The 24,802-nt window shown below is 32.7% G+C and overlaps 1 long non-coding RNA gene across 1 annotated transcript in view; it reads right to left on the bottom strand.

Annotated features, from left to right (window-relative positions):
- The window catches only part of LOC134471711 (uncharacterized), a 1,254,606-nt gene extending 1,252,435 nt beyond the window's left edge, over positions 1-2,171 (bottom strand). The window contains exon 1 of the long non-coding RNA XR_010041297.1: positions 2,125-2,171. This is a non-coding gene — a long non-coding RNA (uncharacterized LOC134471711). The remainder of the gene's footprint in view (positions 1-2,124) is intronic.
- Positions 2,172-24,802: the final 22,631 nt, after the last annotated feature.

Below are 24,802 nucleotides of genomic sequence, written 5' to 3'. Positions count from 1 at the left end.
CATATTTCTCATTTCAACAAGAATATTTTCAGAGATGTAACAGCTATAATAATATAATATAAATAAACAATAAAATAATGAAATAACAACTATAATAATAATAATAAAGATAACTATAGCAAGGACACTCAGATATATTAACAAGAAGAGTTATTTAATTTCCTTTTAACTTACTCTGTTTTCTTGTCTTTATTTATATAAATTGTGCTATGAGGACCTGAGGAAATTATTTTTAAAACCACTCTCTGTTTCTTTAAACTTAAAAAATATTATGCTAGAACTTATCACAAAACTGAAAACTTTGTTTGCACACACACACACATAAAATCTAAATGTTTGCAGCAATTTCATTAATCAAAGGTTGATAACAAACTAGATGATTTTAACTGGCAAATGGGTAGGTGAAGTATGGTATATCTGTATTTTAGAATACTATTTGGTAAAAAAGAAGAAAGAATGATTCATACATATAACAATATATATGACCAGCCAGGGAGTTATAAAATCCTGTTCGACACATGCTCAGTGATTCCATTAATACAGCATTCTTGAAACGATGACATTTTAGAAGTGAGGATCCTGTTATAAGTGATGAATAAGTTATGAAATGGAAATACCAGGAAGGGATGCTTGTTGCTATGGAAATGTTCTTTATATTAATTACATCAATGTCAAGAACATGTTTATGATTTTTTGATAGTTATGAATTAATCCAGGGATTTCACACTGAGCTTTATCCCTGGATTGTTTTTGTTTGTTTTGTTTTCATTTTGTGATAAGGGCTTTTTCAGATTTGGCTCTCAATTGTAATTCTCCTGCTTCAGCCTTCCGGACTGTAGGGAATACAGATGAACCACAGCATACTTGGTTTTTAATTTTGTACTATAATTTTTCAAGATTTTGTATTGGAAGAAATTAGGGATGCCACATGGAGGGTTTCCTGTATAAGTGCATATGAAAGTATAATGGATCCCTACACAAAAAGTTTAATCATGAAAGAAATGTAACTTAGTCCTTGAAATACAGGTAACACAATCTCAAGTTAAATTATCAAAACTTGGATATTAATTGACTCTTTGTAGAAGTGAAATTTATACTTTTTTTTGTTTGTCCTAGGTTTCTGACGTTTACAACCAGACATCTATTTACAGCTACCAATAGGTAATTACTTAGTTAAAATTAGGCCATATGTAGTTTCCAAAGTTGTGTTCTTTTTGTTACAGAGTGTCAACTGCACATGAGTAAGTTCAACCTAAAAATCAGTTATCCTGCCTCATATTCAGTGGGCCCAGCAGTAGCATGGTTCATAAAAATGGAAATTTTTGTTTAAACATTGTTCCTGACCTTTGCGTACATTTCCTGTTCATTTTGTCTTCACATCACTCTAACTTTGTGAATTGTGCTTTAGTTGCTCCAAAAGAAAAAAAGCTTAGTGTTTGAAATGTTAAACAGAAATTCTCAAACTCCAGCACCTTCTTAATAATTACATAATCCACAGCGCATCACTTTCCTGCGCTGAGTCTGTCTCCGTAGTTAAAAATGGAGCTAATACCTAAGTCTCAGTCTTAATATGAGAATAAATGGAAATACTGGCAGTGAAAGAACATACCTCAGCTGGTGGTGATCATTTCATTAATCATTAATACAGCTATTTAACAAATATGTGCAGGACAGACATTTGTCAATAATGTGGTGTTCTGAGTTTCCCTGGGAAGATGAACAATAGAGGCATAAATAGATAAATACCTGGTGATGGGACATTTTAGAAAATAAAATGGGGATAAAGGATGCCTGCAAAACACAAGCCATCTGCGTTACAAAGGAAGGAATTTTTTGAGTTCATAGTTCTTTTCTTCTAATCCTTCAAATTCTCTTTGATCCTATCCACCGAAGAACACTATTATTACTCACTCAGAATCAACATTTTCATCTATTAGCAGACATTCACCTCTGACAATAAACAAGATATATTTAGTGGCAGCATTTCATTTTCTGGTTTGTAGGACACATATGATACACTTTTTCAGTTTTTGGTGTCCTGGAAACTGTTTCTGAAGACATAAATGTACCTCAAATGACACATTATCATAATTCTTACAAAAATAAGTTAGTAAAGATGCTTACCATCAGAAGATCTTCATTGGATAAGATCCCAAAAGGACAATGAGCCTAGAGAGGGGTCGTAAAATAGAGAAAATGAACATTACAGGGTAAGACAGCATGCTTCATTTTGAAAGTTTAATTTTTAAAAAATAAAACATTTAATTGAATAAGGCTAGTGCTACTATTTGAACAGTCAAACTATCTTTACATTCTTTGTAATACCATTAGCTTATTACGAAGTAAAACATTAGACCATGTAAGGGGATGAAACCCTCAAGTACTTTCCATTCTAATTCAAGTGCAAATCATTCAGGTTTATTGGATATGGTTTCTTCTTTTATAAAATCATGGAATTTGCTTCCATGGAGCTAAATCCTATCTAAAATTCTAATTCTCTGTGAAGCAAAGACAAAGTAATTTTATTGTTTGTTTTTAAAGTTCGATTTGGGATACCAGCTTAGTACACACACACAAACGCTCAGTTAAACTTCATAAACTTGAAACACTAAGAGATTTGAAGCTATTTAATTTCAGCCCCAAGAACATATTTTCCTCAGATGTTAGTATTCTGATCATTGGAAGCTAGAAATGAAACAGGCAAAGAATGGTCTATTTTGTCCTTGAGTGATTTAAATACTTTTAAAAGAATCTTTTGCTCATAGAAAATATTTATCCACAATCACTTTTTCTCTCCGTATCATATTTTTTCCACTAATATACTTTAATTTAAATTTGGAATACAAACTTAGAATTGAGCAAAAGCAATAGATTTCCAAACTAGAGAGCTGCTGTGAATCATTTTCAATAAGAGAAGAAAAACAAATGAATTACAGCCAGCATTAGGCTCTGGAATTGAAATTACAAGCACTCTGAGGAGTATTTATAGCATGTGGTCCAAGGATCCTGCTGCTCTGGTCCATTAACATCGTAGACCTTGCTGCATTATGAAAATGTTCCTCAGATCTAACATTTTTACAAAAAGATGCTGAAACCAAATCCTCCAAAAACTCCCTTGATAAACAAAAGGTTATATAAGACTCAATATTTATATTGTAGTCCTAAGAAAACTAAGACATGCAGATATATTTCACATGTTAGAAGTAGTGAGGAGCCTGGTATTGAAATGGATGAGCAGAGCAACTGAAAACTCCATTAAATAGACCTGATTTTAAATTCCATCTCCAACTGAAAATGACTCTGGTACTCCCAAAGTAATAAAGCTCAAGACTTCAGAGTGAGCACAGATGAAAGTTTCAGAAAGGTTGATTTTATTTTAATACAGGAAGAGGTAATGTATCATGAGATATTTTCCAGTGACTAAAAACCATACAAAAGAAGCTAAATGACCTCTGATACATCATTCCAGAAATGGCTATTGGACTAAAGGGTCTCTGTATCTTTCCAATATCTAAGATTATAGACTTTCGTGCTTCAATGAAATTTGTCACCACCCACAAGAAAATACAAAACACAAAGCACGTCTGTGTTCCCATACCTTAAAAACTAAGCATAGAGCGCTTTTATCTGTGTCTTAGTAATTCTTGGGTAGTATATGTTCCTACCTCTCACATTACCTTCTTTTAGAATCTTTTGGCCCTCTCCCTTAGCCGAAGGGTGGGTTAGATGTGTGTTTTCTTAACATGTGAGTTTATTCTTTAGGGACCTGCAGTTTACACTCACTGTAGCTATCATTTTAACTAAGTGTCCTGTAGTCAGTAGTTACTCTTTTATTTTTTCAAAGTTATATAATTCTCACAAGATAAAGTTCAAATATGAGATGACAATCAGCTTTACTTTTTCTAAATTAATACATAAAAGCATAAACGTTGAACATATCAAAGTATTTGCATCTAATGTGTGATACATGTCTATTAATGTTTAATTCAGGTTATTCACCTTCTCAAACATTTAGCGTTAATTTATGATAAATACATGCAAAATGTATTTATATTTGAGAATCATACAATAACTATGACATAAGTTACCAACCTATCAAATATTAGCCCAATTTCTTGCTCCTATATAGTTGTAATAAAGTACCATAGATCAAGTATTTCTCAGTCCCTAGCCTTTGGCCAAAAACATGCTCCTCTCCATATCTAAGCATTAACATTTTCACATTCTCTGTATGAATGAAATTTCTCTATACTTGCCTTCCTCTAGCTGAAGTAATTCACTTAACATAATGACAAAGCTCCTTCAGTGTTGTGGCAATTGACAATGCTTCATTTTATTTATGCAGATCAATATTTCATATTTATGCATATTTTCTTTATCTACTTAACAGTCAATCGACACTTAAGTTGTTTCCATTTCCTCACTGGTGTGGGTACTTCTGTGATAAACATAGGAATAACAATTTCTCTCATGTATTGATTTCATTTCCTTTGGATACATGCCCAGTTATAGCATTGCTGGATCTCATAGTTCTAGTTTTAATTTTCTGAGGAACCTCTATACTCTTTTCCATAATGACTCTATTAATTTACACTCCACTGAGAGTACACAGGGCCCCCTTTTCTCTCACGTGCTTCCAAGCACATGTTACGTCCCTTTGATCCTAGCCATTCTTTGGGGGTTAAAGTGATACCTCAGTATAGTTTTAAATGCAGTTCCCTTAAGACTAATGATCTTAAGCGATTTTGCATGTAACTGTTGACCATTTGTACATTTTTCTTTCTTTTTCTTATTTCTGAAAAACAACAATTTAGTTCCATTGACAATTTTTATTTTTATTTTTTGCTATTGAGTTTTTCAATGTTCTTTTTCATTTTGAATATCAATCTATCTTGAGAAACCTACACTACAATTATTTTTTCCCACTATGCAGGTTATCTGTGAAGTCTGCTAATATTTCTTTGTTGTACTACTTTTATTTTGGTTTCATCACATTTGCCTGTTATTGCATTCATTTCCGTGCTTTTGGAGTCTTAGCCCTCTTCCCTAGAATATTCTGAAGTCCTGAAGCATATTCCTGTGTTTTCTTCTAGTAAATTCATAAGTTCAAATTTAATAGCTATTTAATCCACTTTAAATTGTACTTTGTGACTTGTGACAAGGGTCTAACATCCTTCTGCATGTAGCTATCCAATTTTCCTAGACATATTGAAAAATTAACCTTTCTGCAAAGAATGCTGTTAAAAGATTTTCTTGAAAGTCATGGATTCCTGGGTTTGCTTTTACATTCTCCTCTAATTCATTGGTTAGTGTGTAGATTTTAATACCAATATCACAGCTTTGTTTATTGCAGCTTTGCAGTACATTTTGAATTAGGTAGCATAATACCTCCTGCTTTTGTCTTTTTTTTACTAAAAGTGCTTTCATTATTTGATGGTTTTTGTGATTTCACATATATTTTAAAATTATGTTTTTCCTGTTTTTTTTTTATGTTTTACATTTTTTTTTTAGTAATACCATTGGTATTTAGGCAGGGAATACACTATATATGTAACTTGCCTTGGGTATTATGGACATTTTAGCAATATTAAATTCTCTGATCCATGAACTAAAGTTACCCTTTTACATTTCTGTGTCCTTTTTAGTTTCTTTCATCAGTATGTTACCTGCGAAGTTTATAGTTTTCATTGTAGAGATTTTCCAACACTTTGATTAAATGTCTACATATTTTATTCTTTGTATGAGATATGGTAAATGAGATTGCTTTCTTGATGTACCTTTCATATACTGATTATTCACATATACAAATATTATTACTTTATATTGATTTTGTATCCTTCAATTTTGCAAATTTCATTTAATAATTCTAATGGATTTTAAGTTTTTGGTGTTGTCTTTATAAAAGATCATGTCATCTGTGAACAGTGATAATTTGACTTCCTCTTCTTTGGCATTTAAGTCATTATTCCAGCAACACATTGGTTGCTTTATTACTAATTTTGGCTTTTCTATAATACATTTTATAACATGGTTTGTATGCGCATTATAAAATATATATTTTGATAATAACAAACTATTTTGGAATGAAAGCAACTTAATGCAATCATAAAAATAAGAGCACAAACAGAATAACTGAAGCCATAAAAAACTTACCACTTGCCTTCCACCCTCTCTCACATTTTCAGTTTCTTATACCCCATAAGATGTCCCGCTAGTTACCTTTTACTGAACATATTAATCTATTTATTATTTCATTTTAGGTCTTCATATTGAAAATACAAACATGATATCGGATTATTTACACACATGATATCAGATTATTTTGAATTTATTTAAACAATTACTCTTACCATTAAATCATGCCTTGCAGCATTTATTTTTTGCTCATTAATATATATCTCTTTCTTCACATTTGGAGAACTTCATTTAGCACTTGCAGAACAGGCCTTGTGGAAGTATGTTCTCTTAGGATTTGGTAATCTGTGGAAGCATGTTCTCTTAGGATTTGTTAGTCTGGAAATGTCTTTATTCTACCTGTATTTCTAGAGAATGTGTTTATTGGATGCAGCATTTTTTGCTGATAGATTTTCCTTAGTACTGTGAAGATATCATGCTGAGTTCTGTGATCTCTGAGGTTTCTGTTGAGAAGTCAGCTGTCCGGTGGATGAGTACACTTCTCTCTGTTTTTTTTTTTTTTTTCTTGCAATCTTCTTAATCCTCCCTTGATCTTTTTCTTGTGAGAGATTCATTACAGGATCTTCTGGGGTGAAATTTGCCAAGGATCACTGGTGTTTTTGTAACTGAATACTTGTATTTCTCTCCAGCTTTAGGGAGCATTATGCTATTGCAAATTTGAATATCTCCTGTACTCCTTTGACATATTAAGTTCTTATGCCAATAACCTAAATATTTTAATTTAGGTCTAAAGTTCCTGAGAGCTTTCATTTTTTTCCTTTTTCTGCTCCAAGTCTGTATCTTCAAATAGACTATCACTGAGATTACTGATTTTTCTTGTTGATCTATTGCACAATTGAGGTCTTCAATTGCATTTGATTTTGTTGAGTGTATTTTTAGCATAATAACTACTGTTTCATTTTTTTAAAAAATTGTTTCTATCTCTTGGTTTAGATATCTCACAGCATCAGGTCTGGGGGTGCATATCTAAAATCTCAGCATTGTGAAAATCTGCAACAGGAAGATGATAAACTGGAGCACAGTCTGGCAAACTTACCAACTAAGTGAGTTCCTGCATCAAAATAAATTTTAAAAAACTGCACAGATATTTCATTGTAAAAACTCCCTTTTAAATGCCCAGAGTGTCACATACACACAAATGCAAGACCCCAGAGAATAAAATTGGGCTGTTTTAAGTCAAATGAGGATTCCTCTGTATTGATTACAGGCTGGTCAGTTTCCAGAATTTTATTTTGAATACTAGGTTAGGTAATATTTTCCTGACAGCTTTTTATGCTTGTTGGCATGCAACATCATCTGAGTATTGAAGGATTGAGTATTTATTCTGGGATTCTTAATATGGCCTTCATCATCTTTGTCTTTCCAGAAATTCTAAGGAAGCAATTTATTTTTTTAGAGTCTGTAGTCAGTTCCAGTAGTTCAGATGACGTGTGGGTCCTAATTCACTAGAAACCTACTGTCTCTGTTTCAATACTAGAGGGCAGTCCAAGCCCAGGTTGCGCAAATGCTCTTCATACTTTTCTGTATTTTAAAAAATAAACAGGAGCGTATCATAAGTGAACAGATATCTTATAAGTCTCTCCCTGAACCTAGGATTGGCCTGCATTTCTCATATACACTTACATGCTGCTACTTAGATACTGTAGAATTCTCTTTAGCTCTAGGCAAAGTCACTATGAATGGGCCAGTCCTAGGCTCCTTTCAAACTCATGGTCACCAAAGCCACCAAATTTTGTCACAACCTGAGAACACAGCCTACTCAGACTAGCACATATGTTAGGACCAAATGCCTCACTACTCAAACATGAACTTACTACATGCTGCATCAGTTATTCTTTTAATTACAAAGTATTTAAAAATTAGCTTTAGGGAACCACTAGTTCTAGAATGATATGTGTATATTCTTTTATTAAGATACGCTCAGGAATTTCTTTATGGTTCTGAGATTTGATAAATTTATTTACTCCAGGATATCACAGAACTAAGAAAGTGATTTATATTCCATGCATTACTGTTTAAAAAAGTAAGTAGACACACAATTTCTTGACATTATTTGACCTCAAGTTCATTTCTCTCTGGAGCATCTTGTAAAACTAAAGTTTCTTTTGATTGCTTTAGAAAACACTTCATTATTTTATCTACTCAGGGTAGTATCTGGCACAGAGTAAGCGTGTATGAAAAACAAAATTACCGAAGTCTAAACCAACTGGCCTTCAAGTTTCTTGACAAGCGCACCTATATGGATGCTGAAATTTTCTTTATATTAAATAATAATTTAATCATCTTCTTTGATTGCTGGACTCTTATCTACATTGCACTCAGTAATTTAATTTCTGCAAAAATATTTTAGTGCTGATTATAGCATATCATCTATGTTCCACTCTGAAACAGTACTTTTTCTTTTAATTCTTTATTGAATGTTTCCAGCATTTGTGCACTGACAGTAGCTCTCTTTCCATATAAAAATGTTTGTACAGCCTTCTATACAATACTTCATAAAGAATCTCTTTTACATTCTCACTCTCGGCTAAACATCTTGGTTCCTTTATTCCTACTTCAGTATGGCTTTCCACATTTCTGGGTTGACAGAATTCTTGTACAAAATTTCAGTTTACTGATGCTGGTGTATTTTTCCAAAGCGTAACTGGAGTTAACATAAGACAGAATCTTAGTATTTTAGAGAGATGCCACAGCTTAGCCTGGTGTAGCTTATCCCGCTCACGTTGCTCCTGCTCAGCAGAATTCCTTTCCTTCTTTCTTCCTATCTGAACGTGAGATAAACTTCAACCCTCACTATATGCCCAGCTATGTAGCTCTCATCTCCCCTCTGTTATTTTTTAGACAAGTCATTTAGGACCTGTGGGCTATTATACCAATTCAATCTCCAAATTTTCTGTATTACTAATTGATGCTCCAGGTGCATTTCATATGCACTACAAAATTCTAAGAATCATGAGGAAAATGGTATTATCATATGTTTAGGCACATCAGTCATTTCACATGAAAACTACTGGTGAAACAGTGGCCTGAAAGTGTTGATACCATCTACATAAGGTTTATATGGCCGCAGCCCTTACAAAGGGCTTGATCCTCAACAGCGGTGGCTGAGATAAAGGGCACTGGGCCTGATACAGTCTGTTATTAAACATCATTTTTCCTGACCTTTCAAGCGTTTTCTATAGAGAAGGGGTAAAGTGGAGAAGAGAGGTGACATGCTGAGTTTCTTAAAATGTCACCGTGTAGAGGTTTTTGCCTTCTCCCATGAATGGTTTTCCAAGTAGGAGGCACCAGTAAGAGATAATCTGCATCTGATCCTTAAAGCAGCAGAAGCACAATTACCAGGGATGTGCAGACTCACTCATTTTAGGTCCCAGCAGCAGCAGCGGCAGCTCCATTTCAGAACTAATGCACCAGTGGACCTAAGCACACTCTCCAGGAGGAAGGCAAAGGCAGCTTCTGGCTTTGGCAAGGCACCCAATATCATCTGTTCCTTCCCACCTTCTTTTCACTTCAGTAAACATTTTCTGCATTAATAGCCTATAATCTGGCCACTAACACATGTTAAAAACATAAGAGAAATACACATGATCACTGTGATAAAAAAAAGCAACAATAATCACTCCAGTGACTAAAAAGAAATACAGCAAATATCAAACATTGGTGAGGCTATTAAGCAACTAAAATTCTCAAGAACAGCTTGAGGAAGGATACTGGTCCATTCTCTTGGTGAATGTGGAATTTGCTGTTTCTGTTGAAAGTGAATATTCATAGTCTTTGGAACCAAAGAAATTCCATTTCCAGGTATGCATATTCCTCATAATTTTTGCTACTGTTTACCAAAAGACATACAAGAAAATGTTCAGGGAATACTATTTTTATTAGGTCAATCACATACATCTGTACCAACTGTAGAAGATTACGTTGAGGAACAGTCACATAACCAGAAATGGAAGAACTATGATTATAACTGCCTATGGTCAGAGACCACAATATGACTGGATGATCGAAATATTCATATTGACTTCAAGACATCACACATAAAAATGACCACACCAGATTATCCAAATGTAATAAAGTAATACTTTAAAAAAGCACTTTATGCTATACGAAGTTAAGATAACGTGCTACCACTGGGAGAAACAAAAAGACTTTACTGGGCCACTGGTGATGTCTCTTTGGTCTGAGTGCCATTACAGAAGCATTTTAGCATACAGTGAAAGTCTGTGGAGCTGTACTTTTACAACATGTACACTTTTCTGTACGTATATTGTACCTTTTTTACCTTTAATTGACTCCAGGCAAAGATGTATTAATAAACACAAAAGATAAATTTAGCTTGAAAATCCAAAGCAAATGTTTTAAATGCTTTTTTCTTTCAAAAAACATGAGCAAGCACTAATGAAGTATCCTTAATAGTTAAAAAATTTCTTAAATTACTTCAAGGTTAAAAAATTAACTATTAGTATAAAAAACTGGGAGCAAATCTTTACTCTGAATTCAGTGCATAGGAATATAGCTGTATTTTCTTTCCCAGTTAAAATAAGCAATTCTTTTATATGGTTTCAAAATACCTTTAGTCAGTAACTGCTTGTGTAAAGTAACTAAAATTTACAAAATTTATACTTTAAAATCATGGCAAAAGACTTTAAATTATTCCAAGCCAGTAAGAAACCAGATTTTAAAAACATATAGTGAATAAAAGCAATATGTTGATACATTTTAAATAATCTACTTTCTTCCATATCATATTTAAAGATTTTCATTCATTATTATATCCAGTATTATATATGAACAAAGATATTGAATTTCCAAAACAGAAAAATGAATTACAAAGTAAAGTACAACTTGAAGCAAATTGATTTGTTTTATTCATTTTTATAACCAAATATAATCCAGGAATCTTATTTTTTAACATATAAGTATGATTACAAAAGCTGCCATATTACTTAATCAGCCTTCTTACCCAGGGACCAGAATGTAAAAACAACATGAAATAAAACTTTCTGGGGCAATTGTACTAGGCAATAGCCTAATTAGTCATTCTTTCTCTCTTTTAGTCTGTCTGTCTCTGTTTTTCTGTCTGTCTTTTTGTGCCATGGACTAAACCCAAGCCTTATATGTGTTAGGCAAGCACTCTACCACTGGGCTACATCTTCACCTATATTTAGCCGTTTTTAGCAAGCACTTCAACAGAATAGGCATAATTATTATTATAGATTATCAAACCAAAAAAGTGATCCTGTATATAATCTAGGATGTTTCAACCCTGAAACCTAGCATAATTTTCATTTTCTTCATTTCTACAGTGGAGTTGATGTATTAACATCCTACATGGTTTGTTACTTTGAAATATCATCTTTATCCAATTAATTAAGATCGTTCTTGCCACTTTTAAAAATTGGAACTATATTTTTCTCTGTGAGGCCAGTGTTGTAAGCTGGCTTATAAAATGTTAAGCATACAAAATGCGTACCATTAGGTTGTAGGAACTCCTTCCTATGGTTTGTATCTTCATTGTTCCCAGATATTGAGTGCTTAAAGACACACTTAGCAAAGGATTTCCACTGGGAAATAATGGAACCATTAATAGGTGAAGTCTTAGGTCTCTGGTGGCACAAATTTGAATGAGAAAATGGGACCCTGGCTTCTCTGTCTCTGTCTCTGCCCCCCCCCCCCACCTTTCTCCCTCTCTTTGTTGGAACATGAGCAGATTTGTTTCACTGTGGACTCTTACCATACTGTGCTCCCTAAGCACAGACCCAAAAATAATAATGCTAAACCACCTCACAGGTCTCAATCTATTGTAGTAACCAAAATTGTCTCTGGACATTGCCCACTTTACTTAGTGAAAAAACATTGTCATCTTTGATAATCACTCATCTACATTACAGCCAAATTTAGCTCGCCACTCTTTAGATTGTAGTGTTATTAAACTGTCTAACGATTTACAAGAATACGTTTTTTGTGAGTGTGGTGGTAGGAATCAAATCCAATCCGCTTTCCTCCTAGGTATTCACACAGCCATTAGCGTCATCCTGTAGTTAAATAATTCCTTTTCATGCTTTTTTTCCCAACCCTTAGATATGGATCATATCCAGAATTTTTCCAATTATGCTCTATACTCATTTGTAAAATTGTTACTTTAGTATTAATTACAAATAAACATTTTCTCAAACAACAGACCCAATTTTCTGTGTTTTTATATTTTGGATATGTTAATATCTTTACAAAGGTTGCCTTTTCCTTCATTTTTATCTTGTACAACTATGAATAATCCACTAAAACAAGGTAAAATAACACCTCTGTGAAACACAGTTAAATATGTACTAGATATTAAAAACAAGCAGAAAATACTTTCATCATTTACCCATCTATGGTCACTGGTATCATTTTGAATCATAACAAAATTTTGTATTTTACAGAATACTACAGAATGAACTGATATTGTACTATGTTGTTAGGAAACAAAACATTATCCTGTAAAGATATAATCTTTTCCACCTAACTTGATCACATTATACTTGCTTAAGTGATACACATTTGATGCATGTCTGCCTGTCATAAAGCCTTAAGGCACAGTTTTTCAATTTGGCATTGCAGCTCCCAGATGCACTTGGCTTCATATGCACAACTGAAGATTTCACAGGGCCCTCTTGCCTTGAACTCATTTCTAAGACCATTAGATAGTACCAATCCCTAGTGGACTCAAGTAAGTAAAATTTTGTAAAAAGCAAGAAGCATTTAATCTGAAAATAAGGATGAGGTCACATTTCAATCAAATTGCTCTGACATACTTTGGATCAGCCTCTGCAACAGAATTTTCTAGATGATTAAAAGTATTCAACATTTGTATCGCTCAGTACATTACTACATGCCGCTTACTACCCCCAAATATTCCTAAAGAACTAAATGAACTATATTTTTTGTTTTTTAAAAATGTAGTTAATTTTATTTTTTATTTAAACAGTCACATGCAACTAAAGAGTACACCTGAGTTATCACTCAAAATTGTTTTCTGGATTTTCATAGAAGGAGAATTAGAGATTTTTTCCCCAATTATCTTGTGTTTTAGCTAGAGTTCATAAAACTTAAGATTCGAAATGTGTTATTTTACCTTTTACTCTGTACTACAAAATCCTTTAGGAAGTATGAAACATTATAAAAAGAGTACAGAAAAAGAACACATAAAAATATCTACATATTAGCCACTTGTGGAATTAAGAAAATATAAAGTTCGATCAAATTCAATTCACTGTTTCATCATACATATTTTCCCTTAAGTGATATGATCTAGAAAAGCCACAGGAAAACACTATGTTTAACAAATAGTTGAAGAAGAGAAACTGTTTGTAATGACTAAAAGATGAAAAATGATAAATACATACTCAGCTTGTCCAATGAGGTAAATGGAAGGGACTTGATCACGATGAAAAAGAAAAAATATAGTTTTTATGTTGGAAATCTGGAGGTTCCATTAAATTGCAGTTGTAACTAATAGATGCATTTGGTAAAGTTGTAAGATATAAAGTGTACATAGAAAGTACCATTTCTATGTGAAAATAGAAAAACTATCTTAAAATAATTTAAGATAATAATTCTACTGATAATTGCTACAAGACAAATAAGTAAAATTAACCACAGTTAAAATATCTTGGTAGTACAATCTGTAAAGAACTGATTAAAGAAGAGTAACACCCCCAAATTGGGGAAGATGGTTTGTGTACACAGATTAGAGATATTAATGTTGTTAAAATGTACATACTGCCCAAAATGAGTTGCAGATTCAATGCAATTCTTAAGAAATGCTGACATTCTACACAAATATAGAGGTCATAATTTTTTAAAAAAATTGTATTGAACTACAAAAGTCTCCAAATAACCAAAGTGATTTTAAACAAAAACTCAGTGAAAAAACATATAAATAAGCAAACTTGGAGTCAACAGACTACTTAACCAAGTACACCACCAAGCTAGATTTCTCAAAAGATCATGATGCTGTCACAAAAGAGACACACACATCATAAAAACAAACATGAAGAAGGCCAAACTGAACAAAATAGAGAGCTCAGAAATAAATGAATTTATACCCAATAGAAATGTTCAGCATAACTTATAAGAAAACCTAGGGCAATAATTTGTGCAACTATATTTTTTTAAGAACTCAAAAGAACATGGACAAAAATAAAGATAAGCAAATAGTACTGTAACCAAATAAAAAGGTGCTTCACAGAAGAAGAACAATCAGTGCAATGAAAATCCACTTGCGATGTGGCAGAAAATATTTATAAAATGTGCATTTGACAGGAGTTAAAATCTAATGTACACAAGGAACTCAAAGAACTCAATGGTAAAAAAAAAACAGCTTTATCAAAAAATGGGCTATCAAGAACAACAATCAAATTTCTTGATTCTTCCTTGAACACATGGGAATTTAAAGGCAGATCTTATGAAAAAACTAATCCAGGCCAAACCAAACCATGAAATAAGAAGAAAAGATAAAGTAGGTTTTTAAATTCTGTAGGTCAGCCTTAAATGAACAAACATAGGCCTTTTTCTTTTGGATACCTGAAAGAAGGAGAAAATAGGTAAGGGTAAAGAAAATCTATTCAATGAAATAATAGCAGGAAACTTTCCTAATGTGAATGATATGGAAATCCACGTAGAAGGAGTTGAATAGTTATGAATGAACATTAAAAACTCCTTACTATGACATAACAGTCAAAGTTTTAAAAATTCACTATAAAGAAACAATTCTTAAAACTTTAAGGAAAAAGAGCTAAGTCATATTTAAGGGTATCCCATTAAACCAATAGCAGATTACACAGTAAATGCCTAAAGGACAGAAAGGAATGGAATGATGCATTTTGACTTCTGAATAAAAAATGCTAATCTTCTTCATAATATTTTGCATCAATGAAGATACCTTTCAAAAATAAAGAAAAAATACTTTCCAAGACAACTAAACAATGAGGAAATTCACGACCAGATCAGACTTACAAAAAATGTATACTTAATGAAGTCTAATATACAAAATTGAAATAGAGACCCACTACCATGAAAACCTATGAAAATACAAGTCCAACTTGTATTGAGAGAGCAATACACAAAGAAGAAATAGGAATAAAATATTTATAACATAGCAAGCTCTATAACAACAAACAAGAGGGAAAAATAACAAATCATTATCAAAAAACCAGAAGAAAAAAGCTGACAGATATCTCTATGTGCCAATAATCTTGACAGTAAGCAACCTAAATTCTTTAACTAAAACTGATACATTGGCTGAATGAATAAAACTCAAGATCACTCTGCTGCCACAAGAAATTCACACTGCCAGCAAAGATGTAATAATGAAATATTCCATAAAATGAAATGAATAATAATGAAAGGAAAAGGATGGAAACACTATTCCAAGCAAATGGAAATCTAAAGCATGGAGGTGTAGCTGTACAATAACTGAAAAAAATAGAGTTTAAACTGAAACTGTAAGAAAAGACAAAGAAAGCCCTTATACAATGATCAAATGATAACTTCAAAGAATGTGTGCTAATTGCAAATCTATATGAACCTCATTTCAAAGTGTCCAATGTTATAAAACAATCATGGAGGAAGCGATGGAGGGAAGGTGGATGAGAAAGAGGAAGGGAGGGAGAGAGAGAGATTCCAATACAGAAGTAGTGAAAAACTTCACAGCCTATTTCCGACGAACAGACAATCCAAATCAAAAAGGTATCAACAAAATTTCTAGACTTACAGGTATCCTAGATCAATTCCTTTTATTTTTATGTAACACCAAATCCAACTGTTGCAGAATGAACAATGTTTGCATCGGTATATGGGATGTTCTCTATGTTAGACTGTAGATCACATCACAAAACCTGGTCTCTGAATCATCTTTCAAATGTGAAAACATTTTTCTAAGCATAATTGAATTCAACTAGATGTCAACTACAAAAAGAAATCTTAAAATTTACACAAATGCACGGAGATTGTCTAACACATTTTTGAGTGAACATTTTGTCATTAAGGAAGTCATAAGGAAAACTTTAAAAATGTTATTAAAACAAATTAAATCAGAATGATTTCAAAATGATATCAAAATTATGGGATATGGCAAAAACAGTAGTAATAGGAAATTACAGAGCAGTAAGTACCTACTTAAAAATATCCCAAAGAAGCTAATGACGCCTCTCGAGGACCTAGAAAAGTTACGGCCAACTTAACTCAAAATTAGTAGAAGGAAATGAATAACAGGGCAGAAATAAGCTAAAAATAGAGTGGAACTACAATACAAAATGATGAAACAAAAATTCAATTCTTTAAAGGATAAATGTGACAAAGTTTCTGATACTTACAGAATAACCCTCAATTATGAAATACTATAAGTGAGAAAGGAAATATTAAAAGTAATATTACAAAAGCATAAGTGATCAGCAGGTATTATTAGGAAACTATAGTTAAAAATTAGAAAGTCTAAAAGAGACTGAAAAATATTTAGATACATATGACCTACCAAAATTAAACAATAAGAACATAAAAAGTCAGAATATAGCAATAATAAATAATGGGACTGCATTAATATTAACATTTACCAACAAACACAAGCTCAGGACTGATGGTTTTGCTGCTGAGTTTTATACAATCTTGTCAAGAAGAAATGTTAATTCTTTTCATTGGTTTTCAAATAATCAAAAGGAAAGAATTCCACCATATTCATTCTAAAAAGTAAGCGTGGTCATTACCAAACCTGATAAGCACAAAACAACAAAGCATAGACCAGTGTGTCTCATGAACATAATAGAAAACTTATCACTAAATTATACCAAATAAAATTTAGCAGTACATCAAAAGGACAAAAGGTGATTTACCACAACCCAGTCGGTTTCATCTCAAAGAGTTAAGGATGATTTAACATCTGTAAATGAATAATTTAAATACATCATCTTAATAGACCTAAGGATAAAAGCTTATACACTTCAATGATGAAGAGAAAGCATTTACAAAATTCAACATGTTTTCATGATGAAGGCTTGAAACAAAGTACATATATAATTGTTCCTCCACATGATAAATGCTATGTATGAAAAATGCCAGTAGCATACTGAAAAAGAAACAACAGAAAGGATTTCCCTTGACTCCAGTAACAAGGCAAAGGTGTCCAAGTCACACAGCTCTTATTAAATATAACACTAGAACAGTTAGCCGGAGCAACTAGAAAAAATAAAAGACAAATAATTAGGGAAGGAAGAAATTGAGCTATCTCCATTTGCAGATGATGGAATTCTGCATCTATGAAAACAAAAAGACTCAACCAATTAACTGTGAGAATTGATAAAGTAATTCAGTAAAATCACAAAATTATGCTTTTTAATTTTAATAATAAACTGGCTCAGAGAGAGTGAAAGCAATCCTATTCAATGTAATTACAAAAATAAAATAAAATACTTAGGAATAAACTTAACCCAGGAAATGAAAATCCTCTACAATGAAAATTACAAAACACTACTAACAAGAATTGAAAAAGACAGAAAGAATGGCCTCCTATGTTCATGGATTAGAACAATTAAAATGTAAAATATCCACACTACCTAAAGCTCTCTATAGATTCACAGCAATCCTTGTCATAATACTAAGGTCATTCTTGAAAAATAGGAAAATTAATTCTAAAATGTATTTGGATTTACAGCTCCCCCTCCCCCGAGAACATAACTCATATGTATCAAAAAGAAAAAAGCTGATAGTATCAAGATATCTGATTTCATGATATACTACAGAATCAAAATATCCAAAATAGTAAATAAGGTTGTAAAAAGAACACATAAGTAAACTGGAACAGAGTACTGGTCCAATAAATCAATGTTCACATTTATAGTCAAATTTGTCTTGACAAATGTGTAAGAAATAGACATTGTCTGAAAGATATCATCTTCACTAAAAAGCATGGAAACTGTTAGCCACATGCAGAAGATTAAGACATGACCCTTTTACAAAATCAACAACCATGTATCAAATACCTAAATTAATACCTGATACTCTGAAACTGCTAGGATAAACATGAGGAACACTTTAAGACACCAGTGCCAGCAATGATTTTCTGGATAGGACGCTAAAAGCACAAGAAATAGAAGAAAAACCTGACAAGTGATATTATATAAAACTTGAAGACTTTCAAAGCAAACAAAACAGTCTACTAAGTTAAAAAAAAAAAAAAAAGAACCCACAGAATGAGAGAAAATATTTTCAACTATTTACCTGACAGAAAGTTGTTACCAAGAATATATAAGGAATTCTACAAACTTAAAAAAAAAAAAAAATAGGCATTTCAGCTAAAGCACATGATCTTAAAAAAAAAAAAAAAAAAAAAACCACTTCTTAGAAGAAGAAAAATGTTTGGCAAAAATATGAGAGCATAATCATAGTATTAGCCACCAAGGAAATGTAAATTCAAGTGAAGATGATATACCATCTCACTCTAGTTAGAATGACTATAATTTAAAACAAAGACAAATGCTGGTGAGGATGTGAAGAAAAAGAAATCCTTATGCTCATGCTTTGTTGATGGGAATGGAAAAGAAATCCTTATGCTCATGCTTTGTTGATGGGAATGGAAATGAGTTTAGTCATGGAGAACAGGAAAGACACTCACAGAAAGCTGAAAATAGATCTATAAAATCCATGTATCATGTTTTTGGATACATATCAAAAGAAAGTGAAATTAGCGTGCCAAAGAGTTACCTGGATAATCATGTTTAATGCACTCCTACTCAAACAGCTAAGATGGAGAATTAACACAAGTGCCTATCAACAGATAATAGACAAAATTTTATGCCATAGAGACAAATTAGGTTATTATGTCATTTGAACAAAAGTGAAAAATATTATATTACATGAAACAAGCCAGATGCACAAGCACAATATATATGTTTCCCTCTCACCTATAGACTTAAAAAAAATTCAACCTGAAAATAGCATATTAAGCACTAGACATTTGGGAGGATGGAAAAATGCAGGTTGGATATGGTCACTGCTTCATGTACGCCTGTATGGAAATGTTAACTGAACTTTGATAAAATGTTATGATTTTGTTAATTAAAAAGCCAAAAGTCCTGAATAGGTACTCCTCAACACATAATAAAGAGCAGCAGTTGTACAAAAAAGTACTAACAATAATCATCAGAGGAATGCAACTCAAAACTACAAAGAGACATCATCCTGGTTCTAATGAACATCATCAAAAAAGAAACAAAGCAAAGCGTGAAAAAACAGAGAGGTGTTGCCCACGAGAAGGAGATAAGAAGATCCTGTATGCAGTGTTGCTGTAAATTAGGACAACCATTATAGAAAACAATCTGGAGGTTTCCCAAACAATCTGAAATCGAACTACCTTAGAATCTAGAAGTTTTACTAGCAGATACATATCCAAAGGAAATAACATCAGTATAAAACAGAAATCTGTCTCTATGCTGCGTTATTCACAATGGAATCAACCTAAAGGCCCAATAACAAATGAGCTGAACAACAGTGAGCATTACCATCAACAAATGATAAAGAAAATAAAATAGGTAAGCACTGTAGAATATTACTAGGTCATAGGAAAAACTAAGTCTTGCATTTGTGACCTCACGGATGGATCTAGAAGGCATTAGGTTAAGGAAAGAAACCTGAAATAGTAGGATAAATAATGCATGTTGTTATTCATCTGTTGAGTATAAAAGCTTTGATCTCATATCAGTAGAAACTAGAAGGAGTGTTCCCAGAAACTCAGGTGGTTAATGTTCAGTAAAAAAGAGCTACTGTAGTTAGTGAAGAATACATAACTATGGTTATACAAGAAGCATAAATCTCAAGACATCTAACACACAGCAAGGTGACCACTGTTAATAACCATCTATTCTGTTTTTGAAAAGTGTGCCATGGATTATATACTCTGACCATGAAAATGATAATTGTGAGGTGATGCATTTGTTAGTTAGCTAAATTTAACCATCCCACAATTTATACACACTTCAAAATATGTTTTTCATGATAAAAGCAAACAATATTATCTATTTAAAAATTAAATATATGTTTAAATATAACAAAAATTATACATGAAAGGTTACAAGTCAGAGAGGAAAGTGATGGCCACAAAAGCTTGTGATTAAATCTGACTTGAGACAGCCACTATAAGCTCTCATAAGAGAATAAAAATGGCTAAATTGGAACATGACAGAGAAGATTCCTGCAGTTTTGCTTAACACGAATAGAATTAAGAAGACAATTACAGAGGGACTGTTTCAATTGTGCAGAGTCAAGAGAAAGGGCAGAAAACCTAATCAGGAAAAAGAAAGTTGAAAAAGGAGAGTACTTTATAAATCAATTATTTCTCAAAGCATATTTACTCGTTTTAAGAGCATATACCTGGTGACTGCACCATGATGTATTCTAATTTATCTTTCTTTTACAGTGTAATTTCTCCAGCTCTAATTCAAAATTTAATTATGTTCTTAATTAGCCATTTCTGCACAAGGAGTGATATGCCTCTAGAGTAGCAGAATATAATTATTCATGCACTGACTTTATACTGAGTGTGGTCCATGTGCCACCAGATCTCCTTGGCTAGAAAGGTGCCATACAGCTAAGAGCTCACGAAGACTTCAGGACAGACATGGCATGGAAACTGACCTTGACAGAGGGACAGGAAATAAGGCAAAATGACACCAGTGTTCTGGAATATTATCCCAACAGATCCCCCCAAGAATTATTCACTGTTTGATTCCTTCAGGGATGTAATTCTGATATGTTACCTACTACTACTTCGACAGCAGACTATGAAATTTCACGTATATTTGCATATTTTATCTTAAGACAGATTCCAGTATTAAATCTTAAGTAGAAATGTTGTTCTACCATTTTTTCCATCAATTCTGTGATATTTTTCCTGAAGTATTTTTTCATTTAAACTTAAATATGTGAGTCCTTCTTAAAAATGTAAAAAAAGTCTATGACATCTGCTTATTTAGATTTATGTGGAGTTTATAGATATAGCTTAATTAAATTTGTTTTTGGCAATAAATTGGAAATAAAAAATAAGAACAATTGAAGGGGTGGGAATTCAGTGATAAAATGTGGAATTGGTAGGTATACATGAAAAAAGAGTATGACAACATCTCCACTTCAGGAAACGGTAAACACTGCTTGCTTTAGGAAACAAAGAAAACTTGACTGCATTCAGAATCAATGCTGCTCAGTAATACAAACCTAAAATATCACAAACATAATCTTACAAGAAAAACCCCAAAAGGAATTGCTTTCTTTTGCAAGGCGAGGGTGAAGTGACTTAAATTAAGCATAAGGAGTGCTGGTAATTCTCTCAGTTTATACAGATGACTGTAGTTTATAAAAATGCATTGAGCTCATAGATATGTCCATTTTGAATGTGGATTATACGCTATTAAAATGAAAGTGCATCTTCTAAATGTTTGAAAATATGCATTATAAAAAGGAGCAAGTTTTTTTTGTTGTTGTTTTTGGTGTTTCATTTTTTGCTTTGCATTGTTTGGTTTCCAATTCTGGATTGCTACAATTTGCTTTTCATTTTATTTGGATTTGTGTGTTTCTTTCTCTCTCTGTCTCTGTCTCTGTCTGTCTCTCTCTTTGTGTGAGTGAGTGTAAATATATATATATATATATATATATATATATATATATATATATGTGTGTGTATATCATGTATGATATATGTGTATGCACATATGTATAGATGTATATATACACACATATGTATATCAGCATCATAAATAATTTCCAAAGAGTTGTCTGTAATAATCCACTACTTATATGTTGTGTTTTTGTAAATATTCTTTACATGATTCATATCCAAAATACATGTTACCATTGAATTTTCAGTTTCATTACAGTGAAGAGAAATGAACATTTTGATTGGTAATATAAATGCAGCTGCTTTTAGATTTTATAATCTTTTAATATCAGAATACTATCTCACTGCAATTGATTTTACAGTAATCTCTTAGGAATAGCAATTTATTAGTAACATCTAAAATATGTAAGTTATTTTTCATAGAAAAAGTTGTTTTTAATATATACTTATCAACTGATAATAGCTATTGCTAATTAATTCTTGTAATTATAATAACTATAATTACAATGATTATAAATGGTTGTGCATATCACCTCTCGTAGTAATTATTTTGCTGAACTCATTAGGGAAATGGAAGTGCAAGTAACATGTTGCTTGCTATTTGCATGCAATTAACACATGGTAAATATTAGCTAGTATATATTTTAGAAATATTACAGGGAAACTCTAGAGTATAGAGTTGTGCTTCAATCTGGTAAACTAGTTAAGCTGCAACAGCTTAAATGAGATAGGAGAGGAATACGCCTACTCATCAGAGTTCTGGTCCTCTGGGCACAAAGAATAAAGAAATTATTTTCATAGCTAGGACAAGACCAGATCAAAGAACATTTAAATTATTAGTGGTGAAGTCTGTTGCATTCTATTGCATCAAAATCTATTGAAGATTTTTTAGCGAATTTTGTTTATAATATTCTCATTTGGACATTTTGTACACATTGGAAATTAAAAAAAAAAAAAGTTACCAATGTAGGCATTGGGGGCTTAGCTCAGTAGCTGGATTGAATTGGATATCTAACACTCAAACAACCAAAAATCAGCCTATTACCATAAATCTGTTCAAGGTATGATTTGGAAGGTTTAAAAATACAAAAGCAGATTTGTTATTCTCAAAATGATCAAATTAAAATAAATCTGCATATAGTCTTGTAGTATTCAAAAAACAAGAAAAAAGTATTTTTACTAAATCACCCAGGAATTATTTTGAGTGGAACTATTAAAGATTAGAGACTAGTAATCAGACTCTTCATAGTTATCAACTTACTTACATCATATTAAAAGTTTAAATGTCCATATTACAGTCATAAAACCAAGTTGTTCTGTAAGGGATATCTGTTCTTGTGTTTTCTCGTTTCCAAAATATAATGTCTATATATTACAGTCCCCTCTCGGTGACTGTTTGCTTTCTTTCTAAATCTATAGAAAAAGAGTTACTATTATGTGACAAATCAAGAACGGCAATAAAAATTAGAAATACAGTTTTAACGTATTAATGGTTTCAGATGGGTTCCAAGAACAATAACATAAGCAAAACTCCAAGTAGAATCAGGATAATTGTATGTGTGTTAGTGCACCATTAACTAAAATGATAGACACGTGCAGAGGTTACAAATTGCAAAGTATCCTTCGAAGCCGGATAATAGAAACCCTCGTTTATTTTTATCTCTTTTAATACATAGGCAAATGTCCCTCAGGAGGCTGGGCTGAAATAGGGGTACATCATAGGCTGAATTTAGAGATGTGTATCTTTCATTACAAAAGTTTGCACTACCCGCCTATTAAACTTTGCGGAGATATCCTTTGCTCTGATGACTCTTTTCAGCAAACCAAATGTGGCATTTCCAAAGGAATTCATCTTACTTCATTACAAAGAGACAGACATTTGATTTAATTTATTAGTTACTACTGGAGTGGGGAAATGATGCTACAAGGTAGAAATCCTTGTTCCCGGTCTTGTACAACAAGATACACTGGAAACCAAGCAATACTGTTTTCTTCCCTTTCTTTATCATAACAAGATGTGGCTGGTCCTAAGCAGTGGGCCTCGCTTCTGAGCCTTCAGGGCTTCGCTACAGTGAATCATACTTCCCCAGAGTCCTGTTTTGTAAGCAGAAGCAACTCATAAAAGTGCCCTTAATGACTGAGTTGGGCACTTCCTACAGTGCACCTGCATCCTCCAGGGCCAGCCCTGAGTACCAGCAAGGGAAGCCGCCTCGGCTGTGAGCCTTCAGGTGTCATTAACAGATCACTGAGTCAACAGATCATGACAGCTCCTTTGGAAAACCCCAGCGCCCCGTTACCACTCTCTGCCCAGGGAGCTGGAGAGAGACTTTAACAGCCCGCAGAGTGACTTAAAGAAATTCAAGAGGAAAAAAAGGATGTGTTTCAGTTAGTCAAAATAAAGGATGCAGTCTAAAGGACTGCATAAAATTTCTAGATTAACAGGATACTAGAGCATGAAAAGCTATAATATATATATATGCTATTATATCCTTTTTTTTTTTTTTTTTGGAACGTGGGATCAAACTCATGACCTTGTGCCTGCTAGGCAGGTGCTGTGTCGCTGAGCTAAATCCTAGGCCCTGGCTATTATATCCTTAAAATACTCATATTTATCCTTAAACCAAATTGAACTTTGTGTTTTTCTAAATGTTGAGACTACTCCCAACTTTCCTGGTTTCATTTTTGTGTATTTTGTTTGGTCTTCTGTAACAACCAAGACACGTACACTTCCAGTTTTTACATTCGTTCTGTGCATTTTTTTACTAACATTTTTATCACTGTAGACTTATTTTTAGAAACTTCTGGATGAAAAGTTTATGATAATCTCTCTTAGGTGGAACTACCGGGGATATTTTTCAAGATAACAATCACTGGTCAGCCTCTTGTCTTCTGATTTTGTATATTGAACATAAATTCCAGACATGGATATGTGAAGGAAAACTAAAACTGGAGAGTTTATGTCAAACC

This window comes from Cavia porcellus, unplaced genomic scaffold (genome assembly GCF_034190915.1).
Source record: "Cavia porcellus strain 051 isolate PalLab524CR breed Dunkin Hartley unplaced genomic scaffold, mCavPor4.1 scaffold_19, whole genome shotgun sequence".
Taxonomy (NCBI): domain Eukaryota; kingdom Metazoa; phylum Chordata; class Mammalia; order Rodentia; family Caviidae; genus Cavia; species Cavia porcellus.
This window is presented reverse-complemented; position numbering and strand designations above follow the sequence as displayed.